We start from the raw sequence: 26,634 nt of genomic DNA on the forward strand, positions 1-26,634 counted from the left end.
GACTTCAAGGCACCAAAACATGAGCGAATTTGCCAGTCCTGCAAGTGCGTCATGAAAAACAAACATGCGTATGCACTTCCTTTGTTTGCCTGCATGTTACAATCCACCAAGTTCAGTGCAAGAATATTTCTGGTGATGAACTTAATACGTCCTCGCCACTGTTCCATATGCACCCGCACAAGCTGTTGTAGACTGCGCTCGAAATCAGCTGTAGCAGTGGCTTCCTGTGTTTTCCTGTGCATTTCATCTAATATATTCTTAAGTGAGAAGCAAGCTGCAGCAATTTCAGTACGTACACCGAAATTGTTGCAGCTTGCTTGTGCATGTAAGTTCTGTAACTGCGAAGTATGCACAGTGGTGGATGAAATCTACTAATTAAAGCCCCCCAAAAATTGAAGGTTGCCCGACAGCCTTGGCACAGTATTCTGCGCGAAACAGGAAATGCTTTATTTGCTTTTACGGCCAAGGTGGCGACAACTAGATGCTCTGTCCATGTACAATGTTGCGGAAGCAATGGTATGACCTTCTGACAACTTCGTTCTAATATAACCAGTCAGGTACAGATTTTCAAATCTGTGTTCTCACATCTAAAAAATTTTGTTTTAAAAAGCATAAGGACATGTTAAAAAATGGCCGCCTATGTAGGTACAAGTGAACTGTCTGTCTTAGTATAGCACACATAAGGAGCTTTAGCAGGTCAATCTAGCTTAGATGAGCTGGCTGCTGGCTTCTTGCAAAAAAGTGGTTCGCTAGTGCCACCTTTATAGTTTGGCCATTACTAGCACGATTCTGAACTATGAGAAGGCTGTTCATGGGTGGCATCCCACATGGCTACTTCTTGCTCCCATTGATGCTCTACTCGTTCTTGAAATTCCTCACATACATTGTACAAAACACAGCATGCCCTAATAACTAATCTGGCGGTGTCGAGACTGCACTCCATGCACTTCACAACAAAGCGAAATCTGGCCTTCATTTGGCCAAAAGCATTTTCCACAATTCTTCTCGATTTTGACAAGTTGTAAATAAATTAATATTCAGGTGTGTTGGGTAAGGCATTTGCATATGGCTTTTGAAGATTACATGTTAGTGAAAACGCCTGATTGCATAAAATAGTAGAAGGTACATGAACACCTTCAATGACAGCTGTTGGACGTTGAAATAAATCATTTTCAGTGAGCTTCCGAAGTGTCGACCTGCCATAAACAAATGCATCATGGCACCGCCCAGGAGAGTCGACATTTGTGCAGCAGAATCGGTAACAGTGGTCGACCATTGCCAGCAGGATCATACTGTACCTGCAGGCAGAACAAAATGAATATTCAAACAGCGATCAAAAGCAAAAGAAATTCCAAGCGTTCGAAAGTATGTTTATACTTAAAAGAAACCAAATTGTATACTATTAATAAAACTATACAATAGTAAACAAGCGTTCAGAGAACGAAATGCGTAATCAGGTTATTGCTTTGTGAAAGTATGAGAGCATAGTTGAAAAAATCTCAACTCGCCAACCCTTGTAGTTGTCGTAATCTGAAGCATGTTCTTTCATAGGCGACACCAGGAAATGGCAACTGTCAAGCGCACCAACGCCTTGTGAGAACCCAGTCATGGCAAGAAACTCATGTAGTCTTCAATGTCTGCGGATGCAGAAATCTTGAGCCAGGCTTTTTCAAGGTTTCGCAAACCAGCTGCACAGAACTCCTTACATATTTTGTTTACTGTTAAACGGCCAAGTGAAAATAACACTGAAATCTTCCTGTCTTCCGCAGTAGAACACAAACGGTAGAGCACGATGGCGACTCTTTTTTTCGCAGAAATAGCCTTGGTCATTACAGCATGTTACGGATCGCTGCGACAATACTCCACGATATACCTGAACGTGGCTGGTGAAACACGAAAACACTTCTTGAAGTGCGCTTCTGCCAAATTAGTGAGGGTGTCCTCAAACCACCGCTGGCTGCGAGGTAAGCGCCATCGAGATCTGGCTGTTATGCTCAGAATGGTAGTGAAGGCAACCAAGTCGAATGTGTTAAAAAATATCTGAAGTTCTACGTCGCAGATCTGACGCATCGTAGCTTCTCTTTGCTCTTAGAGCCTGCGATGTTCCGCACGATTTTTCGTGCAGAGGAATATCAATGCATCTGTCAGGAGCTGTACTTGACGAACTTCCTCAGGTCGGCATTGCAACAGTCTCACTGTGGCAGGTGCCATTTTGTTTCTGGGCTTCGGATTTGACATACATTTGCCACAGTTATATTGTAGTAGAATAATGTCCTAGTGGCGCGACCGGAAAGGAGCATGCAAACCCCTTTTTGTTGACGCCACCAGGTGTTGCCACTGTGACCTTTTCTAGCAGACCGGCTGCTCTCAATCACTGCTTTTGAGGCGGTCCATGTTTCTAAGTGTTTTTTACTGACATGATTCTTTTGTTTTAACAGACAAGGATTGTATTTAACAAAGTATTGCGTAGAGGAAGTTTTTGAAGGCAATATTAATACTTTAGTATTGACAACTTCGTCTGCTAGCAAAGTCTGGCACAGTGCGGCGCTTTGATTGCACTCGTGGTATCGCCTGTGCCAGCTGGCAATTACCGAGCTTTTTGCTCATCTACTCCTTAAAAGCCAGTATATCTGAGCCTGCTTTGCTTCTATGCAGCTATATTTACCACTCCATTTAAGTTGCATGCTTATCACGAAAGTGCGTAGTGACTTCGGTGACACTGTCACTGGATGCTATAGTGCAAAGAGAGTGGTCTGGCAGTGTTTTTAGAATCAGTGCTTCTGAATCAATGTTGCCAGCATCCAAGAACTTGTTGATGATTTTCTGCCTTCCACTTGTAGATGCTTGCTGGCTGGCATCTGCATCTAACAAGGAATTAAGGACACTGGCTTCACAATTTCCCTTGGAGACATAATGGGCAAAGCTACTGAAAGGCAGTTTACAGTAACGACGAACTGCTGAGATGTAGGATGAGAATTGCAGCCGGAGGACTTATGCACCATCCCGAACAGGTGCTCAACGGGATCCTGGCTTAGTTGACTGGTCATGAGATACGTAAAACCTACTTTCTTTTAGGTAGTCCAAAAGTGACAGCACACCGGACAGTCACCAGCAACCCTTTACTTGTTGAGTGGTTTAAGAAGCCCTGCTTTCCTTTGGTATGGAGCTCCCAACATGTCAGAAGTAAAAAAAAAAATGCAGCTTGTTGACAGATGTGGATCTTGGGTGCAGAGCCTCGGCAGCAAAGCGAGAAGTCATCACCTGGATAGGTCACGAATTGTGCTGAACCAGGAAAGAGTTCTTGAGCAGATGTCGCACAAATCCCATATCCAGGATGCTGTCACAGTTATACCACATTTGTAATACACATGCTAAGAAAGAAGTTCTGCTACTCACTCAAAGGAATGTAGTGTGAGTAGCATTACCATGTTTACCAAGTGCAGTATGAATACGGTTGCAGTGGTTGTCATTATGTGCACATGAAAGACTTGCACATCCATCTGGCAGCAGGTAACCAGATCCAAGTAGTCCATTGCATAAGCACTTTATCAAGTGGGCAAAATCGGATAAAAAATTAAGTTGCCGCTCAGGATCTACAGGATGTTGTGCACTGCACTGTGTGCTAGTCGCAGATGCCCCTACACCAAGTATTGTCTACATTCCTCTATTCCACAGAGCTCCATCAGACATGATAAAGTGAACCTTCAGGCCGGATTTTTCCAAGATCACTGCTTCCAGCATAATCTTCATTAAGAGAGTTCTTTTAGTGGCAAATGCTGCAATTACTTGCTTGCGTCCAGTTGCCAACAAATGGGATGAACAATATGACCATGCCATGATCACAGACAGTGTGTTTGTCACCTCCTGCTGTAAATGGACCAAAGTCAACAAAGCCTTCTTGTAGTGGCCAGCGGTAGTGACAGAAAGGTGCTCGGACAACTTCATCTCGTCAACAATAAGACCTTCATGGCTGTGGAATAAGTCCATTGATCTTGTCTTTTTGCTGGGCACATCGAGAACTTTAGTGCTGAATCCATACCCCGTCTTTTAAGACTTCCGGTATTTTCAGTGTAGTTTTGAATGGCATTTTAAGTACGGATTCCTTGCGGAGGTGCTCGTAAAGCTTTGGGATCTTCATCATCAAGCATTCTAGCATTTCATCCCTTTAGTGCTCTGACGTGAAGATGCTTTAAACATGTGACGAACTGCCTCGCACTGTTTGCGTGGAAGGCCTGCTGTTTTTGCTACAAACTCATCTTCACAAATACTTGCATTCTTGGCCACCATAGCAAAAAGTTTGATATTCAAGCTTGTGGTGCGGTTGTTGTGCTGCCTTTTGCTTTACTAGCTTTAACCCTTTCAGGGTCGATTTTTTTCGCTATATGCGACTGCCCGGGGTAGATTTTTTTACTGCAGATTCCAATTCTTCTGATGAACCTATTTTGAAACAAATTTTCCGTAATTTTTCTGGGGTGACCGTAAAGTGAGAAAAAATATTTTTTCGTTGGTATATATGTACTCTTTACTCATGAATAAGAACAATAAAAAAAGTAAATAAACTTATAAAAATAAAAAATTTGATGCATTGTTATATATAGTTCAAGGCATACAATATGCGCACATGAGAATATTTCGCAAGTCTGAAATGTTCCTGCTCTTCCACTAATATTTACGTCCATAGCGTAATGGAACTGCGTAGGTGAGCACAGTCAAGACAACTAGGTTGTGTGCCCCTCAGAAAAGCGAAACATGTGACAAACTTCCGCTAATCTTTATCTTATCACCAACCAGAGGATTTTAGATATCGCGAGTCTCCCCCCCCCCCCCTCCCCCCCCCCCCCCGCCCAAGAAAAGAAAACGAAACGCATGCGCGGCGGCATGCTTCCTATGCTCACCCCTGTGAGCACTAAGCGAGCGAGAAACAGGTGACCGACTTTTGAGCGATTAGTAACGAGATAGCCATCAATTTTGCGAGCGCAAGAAACCGAAACCGCCTGCGGAACAAAACCCAAACTGCCGCCCACCTGTGCGCACGCAAATGCGAGAGCGGTAGTATATGGATGCACCATAGCAAACTGGCTCTAAAACCATGCAACAAAAACCAAGAGAGGGAGGCGCGAGAAAAAAAGTCCCTGTATTCCCACATAGTGGGAGCACATGCCAGGAAAGAAAAAGAATTGGAAATCGGCGCACTTTTTAAATGCGCAGTTGGCGGCATAAATATACAGCATCAACCATTTTGGACTTGTTCGCGATGTCGTATATCTACGTCATTGACCCTGTAAGGGTTAGTCTTGGAGCTGGGGCTCGACTCCTAGACTGCTGTACCCCCGTACGTGAAGCATGCGACTTCCTCGTCAGAAGCAGCTTTCGTGTTTCCTTGCATTCCGCACAAACAGCACCTGGAAATAGAAAAAAAGCAATGTGCACTTGAGAATAACATGTGAAATTGTGACGCACCAATGTGCAAAGCAATAGATGTTTAAAGGAGATAAATTACCTTGTAGAGAAACATTTCCCAGGCACTTAGTGCTGGAGGCAGAGCCCCAAATACCACGGAGCAGACTGCAACCTCGGGGTCAAAATATGTGGCAGGTCATGAGAGTCACTTTCAGGCATTATTCCTTGGCAGATCATGCTGCTGTCAGTCTTGTAGCAAATGGGCAGTGGCAAGGAAGCGTACAACTTTGTCTTGGCACAGCACACCTCTAAAGTACACTTGAGCAGACACTTATCTCCATGCTCATTGAAATGCACAACTTTTTCATGCAAAATCTCTAGCCTTTCTTGCTTATGTACCGACATCGCGAAAACTACGGTTGGGTCACTGCCGCTGTTAAAGCGGCACCAGAACTTCGAGGGAACATTCACTGCTTGGAGTGACCTAATTGCGAACAGTTCATTCCCTGTGAACCATCCGTTTTCATCTTGCTCGCTCTTGGCCTGGATCTCGTGAAGTGGTTGGCAGAGCTGACCGTCTGCCACTCGTTCTTCATTTTGTGCGGTCCGTGCACTCTTGCGTGGCTTCGTGCTTGCCGCCGGTGCATTTGCTGCGGCTGGCCTCTTCCTTTCCAGCCTCTGTTTGACAGGTGCTACGGAAAGGTAGGATGCACAGTCGGGCAGAAGGGTAGGCACCGCGCCAGGCACCAGCAACGACTTCCCACGTTGAAGTCGCACTTCGGTGCCATTGATGATGGTGACGTAATCCCTCAAAATGTATCGAGGCTCCAAGTGGCGCTCACCTACTGCTGACGATTCAGTGAAAGGCTTGTCTGTTCTTCGCAGATTGCGCTCCCACTTTTGAATTTCATCTTCCATTGGTGCGGCGAACAATGACGCTTTTCGAGCACCCAGACAACCACTGTGGCAGCCCGGAGCGCAGCAATGGGAGTCCGTCTTTCTTTTTGGCATTGTGCCTCCTGTGGTGCAGTACATGCAGGGAGATGCCTTCTTTTTCAAATCATCCAGTCTTTCACCAGAATGCGACGAATTTTGCCTTTCAGGTCAACAGCTCACTTTCGCCACACAGTTTCATAAAACTGAGATGAGCACGCTTTCTGAAGTTTTAGCCAGCGATCGCTGACCTTAAATCCTTGAATGCTCATCTGAAGCGCCATCGTTTCAGCTTTCTGTTTGAGGAGGGCACCGGAGACGGATTTGCTAGCCACTGCTGACTTCAGCCAAACAAGGAGGGCCTCCTCGAGCTTTCGATAGGTGCCTTGGCTTACATTTTTCTGACGACACCCAGTAGACTTTCCCGCTGCCTCCAAAATCTTTTGCTTGTTTTTCATGTAGTCCGAAAGAGTATGTTTGGAAATTTTAAACTCTTTTGCGACATCTGCCTGTGATCGGCCACCTTCGACAAATTTGATGATTGCCACTTTCTTTGCCATCGGCATTGTGGCGTACTTGCCTCGGTTCATCGGAACTCTCGAGGCCGACAACAACATAGATTTCTTCTCCATTGTGAATCGGCATGCTTGGCTAAGCAGCGCACACAGCGCAGTCGTTGGGAAATTGTCACACCGACTTTGTTGAGTGCTTCCTCGCTGCCATGTTGCAAAAAAAAAATAAAAGTTCCGGAAACAGCGTCTTGAAGCACTGAAGCCGATTCAATCAAATGCTAGCCACAGTAGCTTGCTACTGCTAAGCTTGTCAATGCCCGGCAAACACAAACAGGCAATCGAAGGAAGAAAGGAAAAAAAAAAGCATTGTGTTACGGCAGCGACGCTGCTAGCACATAGCCTCAACCCAGCGTCCGAGTAGCTGAGGAACCGCCATGCAAAACCGGCACCGGTTTTGAGACTACAGGATGAAAATGTAAACAAACAAAGTGGTGGCGACACAGCTCTATATGCGCGGCAGTTGGCCCGGCTGACGCTTGGAAAGTCCGAAAAATCAAACAGCCCTCCCTCGAGTGTCGGAAATATTGAGCCACGTAATACATTGACTTTATGAGGTATGTCCTGGGGCCGGGAAGAAGTACGAAAAATCAAGCATGTCCAAAAAATTAGGCGTCCAAAAAATCAGTCGTCGACTGTAATTTGTTACTATTTCTTTGCATGTGTTCCTAAATGCAAAAGCTTTTTTGGCAGATCAGCGATGCCATTGTAAACACACTTCACTTTTAATAGGTGTTCCTGCCATCACTGTATTCCAAGCACTGTTGTTCTCGAGCGCTTGAATTTATTTCGCTTCACAGCAGACAACATCATTGCGGCCACTTGTGTTCGTGCAAACATAGGCTGCACAGAACGCTGGCATGATTGGCCCACCACTTCAATTGATGCTGCGCACGTTGACTACCGCTCTACATACACACAAAGGAATGCAGGGTCGAGCGAAGCAGATTATGACGCCACGCACGCAGAAACAAGCATGGTCAGGCATGCTCGCGGTGACTGCGAAGGAACGGAACACCAGTGTTGACGTCACTATGCCGCGGTTTTCTGTCTCCGCTGACATCGTCAGCGCGCAGTGATTGACGGGGGGGTGGAGCGGCAGCGCAATTTTAGCCGACAATTAAGTCACTCCTAAATGAAAAATCCCTCCCCCCCAAATTTTACCTGCATGGTTTATAAGGTTCTCTCATCCGTATATGAGCGTCTTATTGAATTCGGCAGACTCTTCAGCTTCCCTTTAATATGCAGTTGGCAGTTGTGCACTAATTATCATCAGCAACACAGTTTTGCTAGTTGTCGTATGCCTTTTCAACAATCTCCATTAACCCTTTGAGGGTCGAATTATCTTGGAAAAAACTTTTCCAGGTGGTCAAATTACTTTATTGCGGATCTTGAATTTACAAAATGTATAAAGTCAGGAATAAATAGTAAAAAAAAATTAGGAACAGTATTTTGGTGTCGGCATCACTCAGAACTGCGAAATGTTCAATAGTATTTCAGAGCGTAGTACTCCTGGAAACACGGTTCTACGCACAGCGCCTTATCGCACTCTGCACACCTAAAATGCGTGTCTGTTCTCCTCTTGAGACGAGTTGTGTTGCCGCACACGACATCTTCTCTGTGTGCGGCTGCCTTGGGCAGAAGTCTGAGGTACCCTATCACGTAAGCGCGTTGCCGCAGAGAGCGAGAATACCTTGCGAGCGATGGTGATAAGCTAAGAGCAGCACCAATCAAGATAGATATCAGCTTCCGCCACCCCTAAGAGAGCGTGCCGACAAAGTGAAAAATCACGTTTTGCCCGTCTCTGTTGCGATCACGCGGCGGAACCGAAACCGCAAAAGCGCGTTGCCGCAGAGAGCGAGAATACGTCGCGAGCATGGTGATAAGCTAAGAGCACCGCCAATCAAGATAGAAATCAACTTCCACCGCGCCTGCAAGAGAGTGCCGACAAAGAGAAAAATGACGTTTGGCGCGCCTCCATTGCGATCACGCGGCGAAACCGAAACCGCAAAATGGGCGTTGCCGCAGTCTGCGCGACGCGCTGAAGCTAGAAATCAGTTCCGTTTATCTCTCCAAGAAGGTACCACAAATTTAAAACGCTTCTTGTAAGTCCTAAGAGGTGGCAGCACCTCCCACTGAGCACGCATCGTCATTATGGCGCGAAATTTCAAATGGAGGGTCGAAACCGTACCCGTACGGCGAAGACCTTGCGGGACAGAAAACCGCTTCCGTACATGTACGGCAAAAACCTTCAAAGGGTTAATAGCACCTAACCGTTGCCAAATTCAAGACTGTTTACAACTTTTAAATATGCTGCTTCCCCACAAAGTGATCCTATCCACTTTGGCTGTTACGAATTCAAGGCCAGGAGCGGGAGCTACCTAACATTTCTTTGTGTTTTGCATGTGCAATGACATTCAAATTGCACAACAGAACATTTCAGCGATACAGTTGTCTTGTCCAATGGATTCAACACGTGAGACATGGTTATCGTGTACAAAGCCTTTGAAATTGGTGGTACAAAAATCACGCCTGTGTTTCTCAGGTGACTAGCATTAAAAATGTGATTTTTTGCACATGCGTGCACATAGCACAACAGCAATGTTATCAGCATGCTTTGCACAGAATGAAACAAACAGTACTCATTCTTGTTTCACATATTTCTCAACATGGTGGCTTTTGTTGCATTGAGATTCATATATATGTCAAGCTCTCTCTTGCAGAAGATTTTGCTGTGACGTGTTACATGAACTATATCTAGATGTCGCTTTCATCCCTCGGCAGAATGCTTCTTGTTGAAGCCTCTTTCAAAAACATGCAACAAACAATATGTCAAACAGATATGAATTAGATGAATTGTGTAAGGGCCTGTACTTGCTCAATCTGCCTTTTGCAGGTGGTCGGATGAGGGTGGATGACTGGCCAAATGCCTTGAAAGATGTGTTGACTTTTTGAGAAGTCTGACAAGGCAAGGCACGTGGAACACTAGTCAAAACATCCACACGTGCTTTTCAACGCGTCTAGCCAGCTGTCTACCCTTGTCTGCCTGTGTGCAGAGGATGGCGCAATGAGCAATTACAGGACCTAAAATCCATGAAGGTTACCCATGATGACCATGAGCTTCACATGAAGTTTACCATTTCTGAATGGCTGTGAAAGGCACCAACGTCTACAACTGCCATTTTTCAATCTATTCATTTGTTGATGCTGCAAATACAGTGCGAGGATCACAAGAGAGAGAGAGAAAGAGTACAAAGCTACAATGCACGAAATCTGAAAACACCCATGTACTTAGGCGCACGTTAAAGTACCCCAGGTGGTCCATATACCCGGAGTGGCCCACTACGGCGTGCCTCGTAATCAGATCGTGGTTTTGGCACGTAAAGCCCCAGAATTTAATTTAATTTTCAGCTACAATGTAGGCAAACTGGCATTAGTTCAGTGGCTATATGTTGGGCTGCTGAGCTCGAGGTTACGCGTTTGATCCAAGCTGTGGTAGCTGACCCATTCTGATGGTGGCAGAATTGCACAACACCCATGTACTTTGATGTACACGAAACATATATTACAAGACATACCGTATTTACTCGCATAATGATTGCACTCGCATAATGATCGCACCCCTGAATTTTGTCGTCAAAATTCGATTTTTTTTCTTTCCCGTGTAATGATCGCACCCTGAACTTGTCGCAGCGATATGTCGTGTGCCAAGTCTAGCTAATGATAATCGCACTTACCATCTGTCAAATGCTACGCAAACGATTCTTGAAGACATACCAAGAGGTCTGCATGTACCCAACATTCTTAAGCAGATGCCCCATTTCATTTTATCACTTTCTGCACTTCCATAAAAAAAAAAAAGCTACTACCAAGCTTGTCTCGGCTTTATTTGTAGGCATCATAATGGATTTGGTCAACAACAACAACATAAAGGGTGCCTTTCGATTCCTCTCGTCTGCACTCGTGGGAATGCAACAAATTGCGGGCGGCAACGATATTGGCCACGTTTACACTGATATGTTAGAAATGTACCCTATTCATACGCTGACGCTTGTAACGCAGCTAAGATATTCGCCCACCCTTAGCGGAAACGTGCCGTATTAGGATAGCAGTGAAGACATATGTCGCAGCTTCCACAGCATGCCCGCTATGTGTTTCTGTGTGACTGGCAGCTAAGCGTGCCCATCTCTGTTTCTGTCCCCTCAAACTGGACATATCTATGTCGCATACTTGCCGATATTAACATTATTCATTACTGATACGGAAGAAACTGTTTCAATGCGCGTAATGTACTCATGGAAGAAAAATAATCGCGTTCAGCGTGTTCGGCTTGCTCCGCCGGCCGTCATTTTTGTTTTGGTGTCCCGCACTGACAACGGCAGCCGCCTGCTTGTCGTCGCGCTGCAAATGTGGGATAAAAAAAAATGTTTCTTTTCGTAGGAAATTTAACCCGCACAATGATCGCACCCCTGGATTTGCATCAATTTTTTTGACAAAAAAGTGTAATCATTATGCGAGTAAATACGCCATATGATCATATACGAAAACTTTTTTTTCTGCCTCACTCATTCTGTTTTTGCAAAACCTTCATCTTTAAGTCAATAAGGGCCTTTTTTGCCTTAAGGTTTTCCATTACTTGAGCATGCTCTGCCTGCCTTTTCTCAAGTCTATCCTTATGATCCTCACGAGCGAGTTCCATGCGAAGTGCATGGTCTTCGCGAGTTAGCTTCATCTTGAGCAAGTGCTCTTTCCTTTTTCTTTGAGCATCTTTTGTGATAGAAGCAAGCCGAGCGCCAAGTTCACTCCTCACAGCATCATCCCTTGGGCAGGATGACCGGCTTGCGTTTGTCCGCCTTTCACGGCGGGCTGTCGGCACTGGCGGCACAGCAGCTGGCAGGACTGCAGCTGGTGGGGCTGGAGCTAGGGGTGATGCTGGCTCTGGTACAAGCTGAGCAGGTTCAGCATTTGGTGGCGCTGCACACTGCAAAGCCGCTGCTTCGTCCTGGTTTTCAATGTCCCACTGCCAGGAGTCATCATAGTTCATGTCGGCATCTGCAAAGTTGTTGCAATCAGAGTTGACATTAGTGTCGTTTCCGCAGTGCTTGTACCTTTTACAATCCACTTTTACGAATGCGCTGTGAGCTATACACACATTTTTGCCTTGCTACATAATGCACCAATGTTGCTGAACAAAATACTGCACTGTACTTACTATTAGGACATACTAAAGAACTTGACACAATGTAAGCCCGTGAGCACACAACAATACAGCATGTTCCTGCTGGTGCATCCAGCTGAAGCAGGTTGAATGAAATGGTGACAGTGATCACTATGCGGTTGCATTCAAACTTTTGCATACAAACCGCTAATCCTCATATTAGGACTCATTCTCAGTTTCATGGGCCATGAAAATAACTAAACCAATGGTGTCTATGCTGACACTCAATGCTGGCACTTATTTGCATCACAGGTAGGCTTTCTGTGTATATTGCTTTCCTATTGCTAGGAAATTATGGGCACTATTGCATGGGAAAAAGAGGCGCTTTGGAAACGCTAGAGAGGTTTGCCCGATAGCAAGTCTACTTGCTATTCCACACGCATGTGGCAACAAATAAAACACACGTATGACCACAAACACACAGCATATGCACCCATGAACATACACAGCTAATCATATATCCAGTACACGACACAACATGGTCAATTTAGTTATCTCCACGAGGCATGGTCCCTCTCGTATGTTCAGTGCAGATAACATTATGACATCTCTTCTGGATGCAGACAGTGCAAGAGCATATCGACCCATGTGTGCTGTACATTGCACACATACAAGTTTGGTGATGTAACCACACCACTGTAAAAAATAAGGGATTTCTATTTGCAACACTGACATGAAAACATTGAAATAATGCACAAATGCAACTGCAAAAACCAGTTTTGGAAGCCTTTGAGACAGAACCAATGACTGCATCATTCCTCGTTATAGTGTCCATTATACCAAAACAAAAATAAAACCCTTCCTGCGCTGCTCCAACCTCATCACCGTGATGCCCAAAAGTAATGTCAGCACTCCGACGTTAAAAAGTAGCTTAGTTTCTTGCAATACTGCTGTGTCAAATGCGTAATACAGAATGAGTTGTTCATTAGCCACCTGCAATGCCTCATTTGGTGCCTTTCTGTATTAGCAAATCTAGTTTCCTAAATAATTACTCCAGATATAATATTGCACATTAACTCATACACTACCATCTGCATCAGTGCTTCGTCCCGGCTGTGACGAAGCCAGCAGTGCTGCTACAGCTGGCGTCGGCTCTGTGCCAGGCCCAGTGCAGTCGCTGTCAAATGGGTTGACAAGGCGTGTGGTCATGCGAGTTGCCACCGCACTGACCCTGAGCAACTCATCATTCATGTGGCGTCCCGCCGGGGCGCCACCACCTTTGAAAAGCAAATATCAGCGTTAGCAAAATTTGACGATCACTAAAAATTCAACCATACCTCTTCAGTTCCACTGCTTCGAAAATACTGGCGGAAACATATGCACACATCATGATGTAGCTGCTTTAAGTCATTTTGGAGCCCTGCTAGCTGAGCACGAAGGAAATACAGACACTGGTCACCGTGCTCACAGGCACATAGCACCAGGCATATGCTAATGAACTGCAACTGTCCCAAGTTTTCCTTGCCCCTGGTATTTCATTACAGCACACGACAAGCCTACACACAAAGCTAGTTGATGGCGTTCGGCCAAGGACTGCATTAGCATGCTTTGCAAACAAATAAGGTAGAGTTTCTTTCATAGCAAGACGTCCTTTGAGGTAGCAAACGACGCCTTCAAGAAACCAAAACATGAGCAAATTTGCCGGTCGTGCAAGTGTGTCGCGGAAAACAAACATGCGTAGGCACATCCATTGTTTACCTGCATGTTACGATAAACCAAGTTTACTGCAACGTTATCTTTGGCGATGAATTCATTATGGGGGGGGGGGGGGGGGGTCCTCGCCACTGTTCTGTATGCACACGCACAAGCTGTTGCAGAGTGCGCTAGAAATCACCTGTAGCGATGGCTTCCCGTGCTTTCATCAAATATATATACAGAAGCAAGATGCAGAAATTTCGGCACATGAGGAATAATGCTCACCTGTTTTGAATATCTCACGCGTGTCTTCGGCTTTGGCACGGCGCCACTTTTCTTTTAGGTTGTCCCAGCACTTCTTTAATTGCTTGGACGTTCGTGGCCGCACGTTGTGGCGACTGTTAAATTCGTCGGCCAACTTCTCCCACGTCTTCTTTTTCGCGTGGATGGACACCGCATCAGTCCTTTTACACTCAAGCACATCACGGTGCCTCTCCATCAGATCCATCAGGATGGTGCGCTCTTCGTCCGTAAAGTTAATTTTGCGCCGCTCTGTTCTGAACGCGGTTTACCAAAAAAAAAGATAATACTACGACTATTTAAACAACCAAACTGATTAAAAATGAGTAAAATAATACACAGCTAATTATAGATAAGCAAGAAAAAGCGAAGGAAGTAATAACAAGGCAACACAAGACGGACGAAGGAAATACAAACACAATGAGCACAAAACTAATTCGAGAAGACGGTACAAAAACGTGCGCTGCGTCGAGTGGGTTAGACCAACGTGGCCAGACGTGAATGGCGGACTCACCAAAAACGGCGAGCGTTTCATCACGTTTCATCAAGCATTTATACATTATTTATGCACAGATGCTTGTGTGCATGCCATTATTGCTTTCTTATAATAAAAGCAGTTTAAACGTCATCAAAGTATATATTTCGTAGCAAAAAATTCTCTAGCCTCGCTCCCAGGTAAAACACTTAACGAGTGAAGGGTGCCTTTCATAAGGCACACTTAAGGCGCGTTTTCGAAACACACCTTGTTCTTTCCTTATACTTTTCTCGTCCTTTCATAAGTGACCTTATCGCGATAAGTTAAGTTTGGTGTGTGAATACAGGGGTCAGTTTATGGGTCTGACCTCACAACAATTCCTGCCACTGATTCTATGCAATCAAGGTTATAAAATGCATCACATTTACCTTTGAGGTGCAGATGATGCTCAAGCAGCAGTGTTGTCAGCCAGTCTGCCACCGTTTTGATAGAGTGTGACAGCGTGTTAGCTCAGGGTGGGTAGTTGCTAGCCACCTCTGAAATTCAGAAAACATTGATCAGTCAACATAGATAACACACTTCACAGGGGCATCTGCGTAACCAAGCGTTCGGTGTGCTGTGACGCCACATACCCGAGCACACGACAGTTGGACCCTCCGGCGTGTAGCCGTGCGTGGTCTATGGCCGTGTCTGGGGAAAGGTGGATCCTGGGGGTTGCGCCAGCGCCGGGTGTGCGGACCTTTAAGGCCCCCCGGCGGAGGCAACACACGGCACCTCCAGACTGACCCACTTGGAGGAAATCGGCAGTCGCCTTTTTTTCTCCTCCTCTCCAACCTTCGTCTTTCTCTCTTTCAATCTTTCCTGTTCCATCTACTTCCAACATTCCTGGTGGCAAGGGTTAACCTTGTGTGTCATAGCCACCCTTGCTTATACGTATTTGGTTAACCCTCTATAAGGCATGAGGTCACACGCAAAAAAAAAATTTTTTTTGATCCAATGACACTTTATTGAGGCTAAGAAAAGGCGGTCAGACCAGTTTTCGTCACTCTCCGTACAATGGTTTTAGCACAAAAGGTGGGCCATGTGTCCCGCTGCACACAAGGAATAAACGGAGGTGGGACAGCATGTGTCCCAATGCTCACGAGGGGGTACCACAAAAGAAAGTTGCATGGTGATTTTAGGCTCACTTTAATGAGTGAAAGGGAGAAAAGCACTGCATATATAATGGCACGTTACAACCTGTGCATATGAGCTCGGTGCGCTTGGTCGAACACCAACGGCATCTCCTTCTTGTGCCAGATGATTGTGGGAACTGGTTGTTTCCTTGAAAACGGACTTCGTGTGGAACTCCCGTTAGTATAGAACCACTGTGGCGCCCATTTTTTCTGGGTTAGTCTGCCTGGGATCTTCCAATGCGGAAGCATTGCCGTGCGACTAGTTATCGCCCAAGAATGAGCTTGAATTGCAGCAAGCCTGTGCTGCCAGCATCGTGAACACCTGCATGCTGAATAAAGGCATTCACGATGGCAGCATCAACCATGAAATAAAAAATTCTGTGCCATCCTTTTTTTGACCGCCTGTCTACTACGTAGGCATTTCTTTTTTGATCAAATCGGTCAACTCCACCCATCCACCGATTATAGTCTTTCACAGCCTTCGGGCATGTCACCTGGATTTTTTTTCCACAAGGCAGCTTCCTTTCCACTGTAGCTTCTTCTTGGGGGTCGTGATAATTGGACATCACATGGACGTTCTTGGAGTCCCGCCACTGGTACACAGAAATTGGCCCTTTGGATCTGTACAGGAATGATCCACGCTTCAATTTATTGTCAACCTTTACCTCTTCAGGCAGATCTTTCTTGTTGGATCTGAATGTTCCACAAGCAAATATACCTCACTCTCGAAGGCGCTGGAGAAGCTTCGTCGAGGAAAAAAAAAATTATCGAAGAAAACTTGTGAGCCTGCGTCCACCACGTCTTCTGTTAGAGAGAGCACTACATGCTCACCGAGTCCCACGTCAGTGGGTCGACGCTCTGTGCGGCCTTGGTAGAGGTCAAATTTACAGAGGTAACCAGTCTGGCTGTCAGCGATACTCCACACTTTATACCCGCGCTTGATTTTTGGTTTGCGCGGCATATATTGCTTCATTGCCGATCTACCCTTGAAGAGAATCATGGACTCGTCGACAGCAACGTGGGAGGAAGGCTTGTACTCTTTTTGGAAGTTGATGTTGAGCATTTCCATTAGGGGCCTCACCCTGTAGCACCTATCAAAATTTGGTGAGGTCTTATCAGGTATCTTTGAATTGTCGTTTAGGTGCAGGCAACGAGTGATCTTTTGAAAATGTCTAAACGACATTACACTGGAGACTTCTTGAACATTGAAAAACTTGTCTGAACTCCAATACAGGTACACTTGAGGCAAGTTATGAATGCTCATTAGTATGAGCATCCCCATGTAAGCCTTCAGCTCGCTCACTGTCAGCGTGCGCCAGTTTGGCATCATTCCTTGAAGAGCATAGAAGTTTGTTTCCTGAACAATCATTTTCCACACCTCTTCATCGAAGTACAGAGAAAACGCGTCGCATGCGCTGCAGTCTGCATTTAGTTTTTGTGAGTATGTCGGTGAATTTTCTGCGATGCCCACTGGAATGTCGCAAGGCTGCCCGGCTATCCATCCTGCTGATAGGGAATAGTCTTCTTCCTCTTCATGGTCACTGTCATGATGAATGGGCTTAGCACGCGCGTTCTTAGTTTTCTTTTTGCGTGTGTATGCCTTCTTGGGTCTTTTCTTGCGCGGCGGCTCGATGTTTTCGTCGCTTCCCGATGACTATCGGAGCCAAAGCCGAGGTTGATGGTAGGGTAAACTCGTCACCCGAATCACTTGACACATCACTTTCCGAACCGTCAGGCAGGCTAAAAAACACCTCTAATGCCTCTTCAGCGGTGAGACTCCGTTCCCCTGCAAGGACAAACGAATACATAATAAATTTATACGTTTCATTCGAGCACGAACGACACACGACGCCATGCTTCTAAAGCCTAAGCCTAATGAACTTCCATATGCCTGCAGACTTTCGAACACAGAATTCTTCACAACATTGTATGAACTGTACAATTTTACTCATATGAGCCTGACATATCTAGAAGCACGGAGAACACAATGGGCGTCTTACCTGGCATTTTTGAAGAAAAATGTTGCTCTTCGAAAATCGTGTGTGCACAGCTCCGTCCTTCGAAAAAAAGCAACAAACTACAACACACACTTGACACTTGCGCCACCCAGTAGAAAAAAAAGAAAGCATAAAATAGTTAAACACATCTCTCTTAGATGGCGCCAGTTGTCTGAAGCAAACCCAGCTCTCTCGCAGTTTTCACAATCGTTGTTTTGCTACAGCATTGCAGGTGGGACAAGGGTTGTCCCGATGTCGCAAAAAGGGTTAAAGTGGGAACGTACAACTGGCATTTGTGGGACCTGTGTTTACAGGTTCTACAGCGTCCCCTTGTTGGGCTCCATGGTGGGTGGCTGGCATTCCTGCCGTAAAGATATTTTTATAGCTTGCTCTTTCCCCGCATTACCCGATCGCCCCAGAAAAGGGGGTGCACCGAAGAAGTGTCTCAGTTTTTTGGTGAGGCGACCATTTGGGACAATGCCTCACTAAACATTGAGACCGCCTCGTAGTGTTCCACCCACCTGGTTCAACAATACCATTGTAGGTGGCAGAAGGGTTTCGAGGCACATTCAAAGAGACTTTTCAGGGTCGCTGTTCTTTTAGGGGATCTCCTGAAGAAAGCACAAATGTCTTTAATAATGCCGAAAGCACGTTGAATGTCTAACATTCGAGGGCTCATTCAGGCAGAGATTGAAGGAGTGTGATGAGTAGTGCGTGTACTATGCAGTTGGAAGCTTTTAGCGATATGATCGCCTGTACGCCACAGCATGCTCCACCGAATACTAGCGCGCCATCGTAACCTTGGTCTCATGTGGTCCAGCTGCAGACCTAGTTTATCAAGCTCACTATTCAGCGTGTGAGCTAAGCTAGAAGCACTGACATCTTCGACAGCTACAGAGGACTAGAAATCCTCTCGAATACAAAAAGTGCTGAAGTCAACATATTGTACAATTAATAAAAATTGTTGGTTTAGCAATACATCTGATGTTTCGTCTGCTAGCTCGTCAAAAAAGCTTGCGTTGTTGACTTTTCTGACTATTTTGTCTTGGATTAGCTTCCCGATAATAGAAATTCTCATTTTGTATGCGTAGACTTGAGTACAGAGTGTTGTGTCTAGGTGGTTGAATGTCATTAGTCAAGACGCAGTCCCCTCCGTTTGCCCTGTAGTGTAAAAACGCCCTAAAGTTACCATCGTTGTTTACTGTCTCTTGAAGAGTAAGTTGCTTGACATCTTTATTGCCCCTGAAAGCGAGGTTTTGTCTTCCGCACAACATGATAGTCTCGATGATTGCATGCAGTTTTGCCTTGGTAACCTTAAACAAGTATTTTTACTTTACTTACTGGTTGATTTGCATCTAGACACTATCCACTTCACCTCTGCTCACATCGAGGAAACTTTATGCTTCAGTAGTAGCCCTCTTGTGGTAGTGTCCGCAGGTGGCTTTCGAAAGTCTCAATGGCTTGTTTCTATTTTCTAAATGGGGTGGTCACAAGGCTTTTGCACATTAGGTGAGTGCCTTTACCAGCTTGCCTTCTCACGCAAAAAAAATATGCAAGCTTTACAAAATGCTCTATTTTTAACATCATAAAAAGCAAGCCACTTATATGGCTGAAGGCAGTGGGACTGAAACGTGCGTCTCTTACCGTCTTTAGACACCGAGACCTCAGAGTCCTAGCTGGAAGGTGGCGTCCAAACTTCGGAGTATGCACAATCTTTGATGTCACCAGCCGTCTGTGCAATTGACATACAGTCAAATGTTGTATTCACTAAGAGGGATGATGACAGTTTTTGATGCCTCTTTGGCCGAACGAGATGTCTCGAAATCCCCACCTGTCGCTGCGACATTTTCGTTTGGAGAAGTGGAAGCAAGTGGTGAGCCAGGGCGTGACTCCTCTAGTGACTCCTACTCCCTCCTTCTCCTAGGTACGTGCCTGTATTGAATGTATACTTTGTCGTAAAAACCTAGGTGACACTTTAAACATTTTGATACATTTATACTAGGGTGTTGAAAGCTCTGTGCGAGCCTACATCAGAGATTGGAAGCTCTCCATAGCTGCTTCCTCTACTGCTAGGCAGGCGTCATTTGTTTGCAGTGTACCCAAGAACTTGTGCAACCTTCAATAAAATTCCCATGTAACACCTCCGGATCCTGTTATTCGTTTGTGATCTTGTATGTATAAAATGGAAATGAGTCGTAAAAAAGTGACAGGAGGCACAAAGCAAACAGGTTGGCACATCCGCATGCACATTGACATTGGCAAAAATTTAGCTGCCTTCCCTTACAAAAAATTATTGAGAAGGCATTGAAATTCCGTTAGTGAATGTCGAGTACCGTGTTGAAAAATTATCGTAAATTTATGGAGATATAATTGGGTGAAGTGTTGTGAGCTCTTGAATATTGCCCACTGAAATTTTACTGAAATACCATTGGGTGTTTCAACGTTGCGTAATTGCTGAGTTACCATTGCAAATTACTATTAAATTAGTTACAACACATCACAGAAGGATATACGGCTACCTGTGTGAAGGCAAAATACCAAGATAGTCTTGAAATGAATGGGCACGTAAATATGTGCAAAATTGTACGATTGACTTCTTCAGCAGCGGTTCATAGCTTGTGAGGACGCGCCATAAAACAGGTATTGAGGCTACGATGCTAATGATGATGATTGTTTTATTGGCATCAAAGCCTGTTTGATTTAATTAGGTATGCCATACATGTATTTAATGTATGTATGGCACTGGCCTGTGACTTTTTTCTTTCTCAAAACAATCCAACCATTTTTGGACCAGTCCCCCATTGTGGGCTGGAGCCTGGCCATAGCTGTGACGGAAACTGGCAGCATACAACATTGGCAATCTAAAAGGCTACTAGAATGAGCCCATAACAGTTTACACTGTAAACTGTACGCACCACTGTACAAAGCAGCATCATGAGAACCGAAAAGTAGAGCTTAGTGTGTCTTTTAACTATCAATGCTTGCATACCTACAAGCAGGTATTTTACATACACCTTGGATAGATGAAAATGATAAATCTTACACACAAATGAAGTTGTCACTCTTAGGCTGCCTGAGGGACTCTTCGAACTTTAATAAAAAATGTACAGCAGTGTTAAATACAGGCAGAAGAGAATTTGTAGGGTTCTTGCAGAAATAAACAATGCAAATAACTTTACATACCACAATGTTACGGACACTTTGGCAATTTGGTGTACCTACATACTTGACTAACAGCTCAGAGACAGAAATGATGAAATAAGGTAGGAATATACTTCACTACTGACTCAACTTGAAGCTTATTCGTGAAGCAAAAGATACTAAGGCACTGGCCAACTTGACACAGAAAAAGCCATGAATGTATGGCAAAAACAGCCTGGCGTGACCAAAAAAAGAAGTAACGAAAGACATGTCCTGGTAAATAAACGTCTGCACAAAAACAAGCTAACACACATGTAAACAAAGATGCGACCTATAAGCAAAATGAAAAATGTGCTTTTAAAAATGGCAACTTTTTCCCACCAAGGGTAGCATGTAGTTTGTTTTACTTTCGTGATCAATAAATAAGGCTGTGATAAGTCTCTTGTCTTCTGGTATTCAGAAAAAAACAATTTTGTAAGAACAGTGTCCATGCGACAGCTTTCACACAGCACCGAAAAAAAAAAAGAAATCCCACTTGATGAAGTGTGGCAACACAGATGTGGGTTTCCTGATCCAGATATCAGTGCATGTCTCTGGCAATGAATGAAGCCGAGCTGTTTTTCACGTATGACGGGTTGGCCATTGGGTACTTGCTGCTTGTGTAACCTGGGAGAAAGGAATGCGGATAGAAAATGAAATAATGCACATTAAGAACGTACCACACTACACATTTCTCAGATGTACAGCTAGTAAATACACCATTACCCAGCTGATGAGTTATTACCTGCGCAACAACTCTGTTGCCTACTAACTTTGGGCAGACAAAATATAAACAGATATCCTTTAACAACTTTAGGGAAAACAGGAAGGTGATTTGACGAGTGCCTGTTCTCTCATGGATAACTCAACAAAGGGCTGGCCTAAGTGCAAATGATTCCCTTTGGGATGTTAGTATCCGTAATTTGCTGTGTTGCATAATGGCCATCAAAACAGATCATGTGCATCAACCAGCTTCCAAATGTGCTCGTCCCTGAAGCTAGTATGCTCCATGGGGCATCATTAAACTGCCTTCCAATTCAGTTACACTGTGTGCGGGGTATAAGAATCCTGTGAGCAGCAAAAGTTACACATGTGATGAATGGTTTGGCACATTCAATACAGTTGCTTCATGAAAACTGGCAGTTTCATCTCGTTTTTTTTTTTTTTGTAGCCAGGTGCTAATCTTAGATCAAAGGGAAACTGCATTAGCTCAGCATTGCGAAATTGTCTGCAAGGCAGTACTGCATCTTAAATTGTACAGCATAACGGTGCCATGATAACCTCTAGATTCACGTTCCAAGCACTGCAACAAAAGACAATAGAAATAAAACACGAAGAGCATGTTGTCTTGCTGCACTGTTTTTCATCCAACTAGCCCAATTCATAAACTGTATATCCACTTGCAGTGGGCACCAATTTTTTTCTAACAATACTTTTCAAATCCTGTGCTAGGGTGCTTTGTCCTGTTTCGTTGCCTTTCCTTGAATTTTTTCATACTGCGAGAGCTCTTCTCGGCTAGTAAAAAATAAATATATACATATATATGTATATATACACACACACAAAAAACTTGGCTATTTGTGCAGTTCTAATATAGGCTAAAACAGAAACAGGTGTTGCTAATAGCTGCACTCAAATTACAAACTTCTCTGAAAAGCAAACATGAGACATTAACTTGACGATGAACCCCTAACCCCTGTGAAGAAAATGAACCTCTTTTGTTAAAGTTACCACCTTGGCTTCAATTCCCAGCGTGGATTCTAAGTACAGGGACAGTAAGAGGCACGAGTTCAACAGGTGTTACTCCAATTCAGCTTTTCTGGAGAACTGAAACGCAAACCTTCTCTTGATAATCTAAATCAACCTGAAAGCTCTTGACTATGCTTAAATATTTTCTATGCAACTTGTGAAACAGTGCAGCTGAGTCTACCCAGAAAATGTGACACTGAAGGCTTCGAACCGCATCTTTTCTTGCTTTGATGTAACAAAAACGCCGAGTTTTGTTTCAACTGTAGTACGAGCAAATGATGGTGCAAATTTGTTTGTGATTCCTTTAAAGGTTCATTATTTCAGGAAAACATAAACTAATTTTTTACATGAACTCGACAGTGTGCTTTGTAGCTGCTGGAAATACTAAAAAAACAAGAAAGATTACATCTGGTCTTAGGTGGAAAGTAGTTAACAAACAAATCACACTCTGGAAGCATACATAGTAGCTATACTTCGAAATACTGTCCTTGATTTCTATTGGATTGGATAAACTTTAATAAAGGTCCTGCACAATGCGCGTCAGCGGTCAGCGGGCGTCTCTCACGCAGGGACCGACAGTATGCACTACGTTTAAATACCAATTGGATCAAAAAAAGTGACCACTTCGCTAGAAAGTGCTTCACTTCTGCGATTATAAAAACTGTTCACGCTAATTTAGCTAAGGCTCAAAAATACTCAAATGCATTATAAGTGCATGCAAATGAATGCCCGTTTTTAAGGCCACTCTATAGAGCAAAAAATTTTTGAAATGTTTGTGGTACGTAGTTAAGAAATTGGCTAGCATAATTTAACAACCAACTCCATAAGTCTGTTTTGCGAAAACTTGCAATGAGGAAATTGTAGAGCACTCTACGAAATGCCAGATTTGACAGTGTCATATGTAAGTGCCGCGAAGCGCCACTAGAAGATCGGAGCGGCCACCAAGCTCCGTGAAGAACGAAGAAGGGGATGGGTGCACCAGCACGGCGGCACGAGGTGCTCTCGCAATGTTCGAACCAGGCGGGCAGCAGTTCCGAGCTGCTGGGCCAAATGAGGCGAAAGTACCTGCAAGGCGAGACGTCCGTGGCAAGGTGCGGAGGATCGCGAAGCCGAGCACGGACGAAGACGTCCGAGGAACCAGGGCTCCTGCTGCCGGTGCTCGAGACGCTGGCTGACCCGAGGGCCACCGGTCTGAGCTGCCACACCTGAGCTGTGCCAAGCAGCGTTTCAGTCTGGCACAGGTGTTGCTGTGCTAGACGAGGTCCTCACGTGCGACCGTCGCACGTGGATTGCGAGCGACGTCCGAGCTGGACGTCGAGGGCGTGTAGAACAAGTCGTCCCCTGGCTGATGCCGCTGCAGCTCCTGAGCATGCCGAGCCCAAGAACTGTGCTGAACGGGACCTGAGCGTGTCATCACAGCCAGCTCCAGCACAGGTGAACGCACGGTGCCGTGACGACTGAACTGTGAGCCTCACAACCCGGGACTGTTTCAGCCCGTTTATTCCAGTGTGCTGTGTGTGTGTGGACACACTGACTGCCCTTAAACAGCTATCAACTCTCTGTATATATGCATATTTTAAAGGTTGCTTCGATTTTTATAAATGCACATAAATAACTCTCTTTCTTCCGCATCGCTGTGCACTAGCAAAAGTGCCGAATAGTCCTAAACCCCACCATTTCTGACATCCGCGACAGGACTAAGCTCTAATTCCATGCTTAAGAGCCACACTTCGCTTGTGTGTAGTGGTCGGAAATGGACTGGGAGAAATTTATTCCGGTAGGCAAGGAGCTTGGCTTGTCAGGTAAAGAACTAAGAGAGTGGATTGACGAGCAGCATAACAGAGAGCGCGATAAACGAGCTGAGGACAGGGAAGCAGCGCGAGTAGCCCATAAACAGGAGATCGCTCGACTGACGGCGGAACGAACTCTGCTAGAGACTAGATGTTGTCTTGCAGAGCACGCGTCTGGGACGGTCGAAACCGGAAGCGAACGCAGGGAAAGCAGCTGTGAAGCATTTAGAAGTCCTCACAAGTTTATTCCTCCCTACAGCGAGGCCGCTCTCGCAGTGTTCGATCCAGGCGGGCAGCAGTTCCGAGCTCCTGGGCTGAACGAGGCGAGTGTTTGTGCCAGGCGAGACGTCCGTGGCAAGGTGCGGAGGACCGCGGAGCCGAGCGTGGACGTCCCAGGGCTCCTGCTGCCAGTGCTCGAAATGCTGGCTGACCCGAGGGCCGCTGGTCCCTGAGCTGCCACACCTGAGCTGTGCCGAGCAGCATTTCAGTCTGGCACAGATGTTGCTGTGCTAGACGAGGTCCTCACGTGCGACAGCCGCACGTGGATTGCGAGCGGCGTACGAGCTAGGCACTGAGGCCGTGCTGGACGTGCGACTGTAGCACGTCGGTCGCCAGCGGCGTCCAAGCCGGACATCGAGGACATGTGGAAGAAGGCGTCCCCTGGTTGCTGCCACTGCGGCTCCTGAGCGTGCCGAGCCAGACAGCCGTGCTGAACGGGGCCTGAACGTGTCGTCGTCACAGCCAGCTCCAGCATGGGTGAACGCATGGTGCCATGACGACCGAACCGTGAGCCTCGCAACCCGGGACTGTTTCAGCCCATTTATTCCAGTGTGCTGTGTGTGTGTGGACACACCGACTGCCCTTAAGGGGGAACACGGGTCTTTGGGACGAAAAAATAGCGAAAAAACGGACTTTTTGAAAATGGTGTTTCTGAAATCTACAGCCCCTTTTACACAACCAGACTGAATTTATAAACTATTCAATCGGTATTTTAGCCCCAGCATTACTTCATTTCATTGATATTAGCAAAATTTGAGCCGGAATTAATACTAAAACGGCACTTCTCCTACGAAACACAGCTGCCGTTTCACGCATCGTAGCGCGAACATCTAGGTCTCATTTCAAAGAGCGGTCTTCTTTCTTCAAATTTCCGCCAACGCAGGCTCTATGCAGCCATTCGATTCCTTCAGTTACCACACCAAAGAAGGGTCCCAGCGCACTCTCTTATTTATTGTTGAGTGCACGTGACTTGAGGGCGCCATATGGTTGGCGGAATTCCTTTCTCGTCGTCTGCTCCCCGCTTCAGTCGGTCGTGCGCCATCCGCCATATTGCCCTAGCATCAATGCTGCACGATGGCCCATTTGGGAAGAAAATTCCACACGAGGAACAAGTTTGGTAGAAGAAAGGTGCGACGTACATTGACGTACTTGCTATAGGCAGTGAAACAGGTCGACCTCTGGTGTAACTTCTAAAGCCAATGCCAGAGTCGCTGCTCAGGCACTTCTTTAGTATTCGTGAGCTGCATTAAAAGCGCTTTTCATTCAGCCATGTTGCATTTGACAGCACTGCAATCGCGGCGCATAAATACATATTGATGAGGCGTCCACCCTTTTCGCATTATATCTTTATGATGTGGGAAAATTTATTTTATTATAACCTGGTTCCTTTCTTTTAGACTATACATTTCCCAACATCGCCCGCGACAGATATAATTTCTTGTTCTTGCACTGGGTTAGTCAGATGTGAACATAAATTCCACAAAGGTCTGAGTACATATTTGACATACTAACAAACACCAATAAATTCAAGACACATGCTGCAAATTATATTTGTAGATGGTGGTTTGCAAGGCGTATCCAGTGGGAACAAATTTTCAGGATGACACCAGTTTCGAGATTTTCAATCCGAAACTGTGCATCACAATACATGGACATTCTGTTACTTTTGTGCTTCAATGCCTAAAACGGCGGTCTGTGAAAAAAGCAGAGAAAGCAACTGGAACAGTACGTTTTTATCACAAGTTTCATGGCACATATCTTGAAACTCGTCTTCATCTTTAGAATTAGTTCTAAGTTAATGTGTCTTGCAAACTAACTGACTACAATTCGTAAATTGCAATATGTGCTGTAAAATAATTAGGTAAGGCCTTTATTAATTTTCTTAGTAATTTGTTGATTATTCATCTCAATTCCTCGTGCTTGTCGTTTCCACT

At 45.2% G+C, this 26,634-nt stretch overlaps 1 long non-coding RNA gene across 1 annotated transcript in view; it reads left to right on the forward strand.

Moving 5' to 3' along the window:
- LOC129385681 (uncharacterized) overlaps positions 1–26,634 on the forward strand; it is a 140,858-nt gene that overhangs the window by 83,961 nt on the left and 30,263 nt on the right. The window contains exon 2 of the long non-coding RNA XR_008613164.2: positions 24,698–25,207. This is a non-coding gene — a long non-coding RNA (uncharacterized lncRNA). The remainder of the gene's footprint in view (positions 1–24,697; positions 25,208–26,634) is intronic.

Source organism: Dermacentor andersoni, chromosome 7 (assembly GCF_023375885.2).
Source record: "Dermacentor andersoni chromosome 7, qqDerAnde1_hic_scaffold, whole genome shotgun sequence".
In the NCBI taxonomy this organism is placed as follows: Eukaryota; Metazoa; Arthropoda; class Arachnida; order Ixodida; family Ixodidae; genus Dermacentor; species Dermacentor andersoni.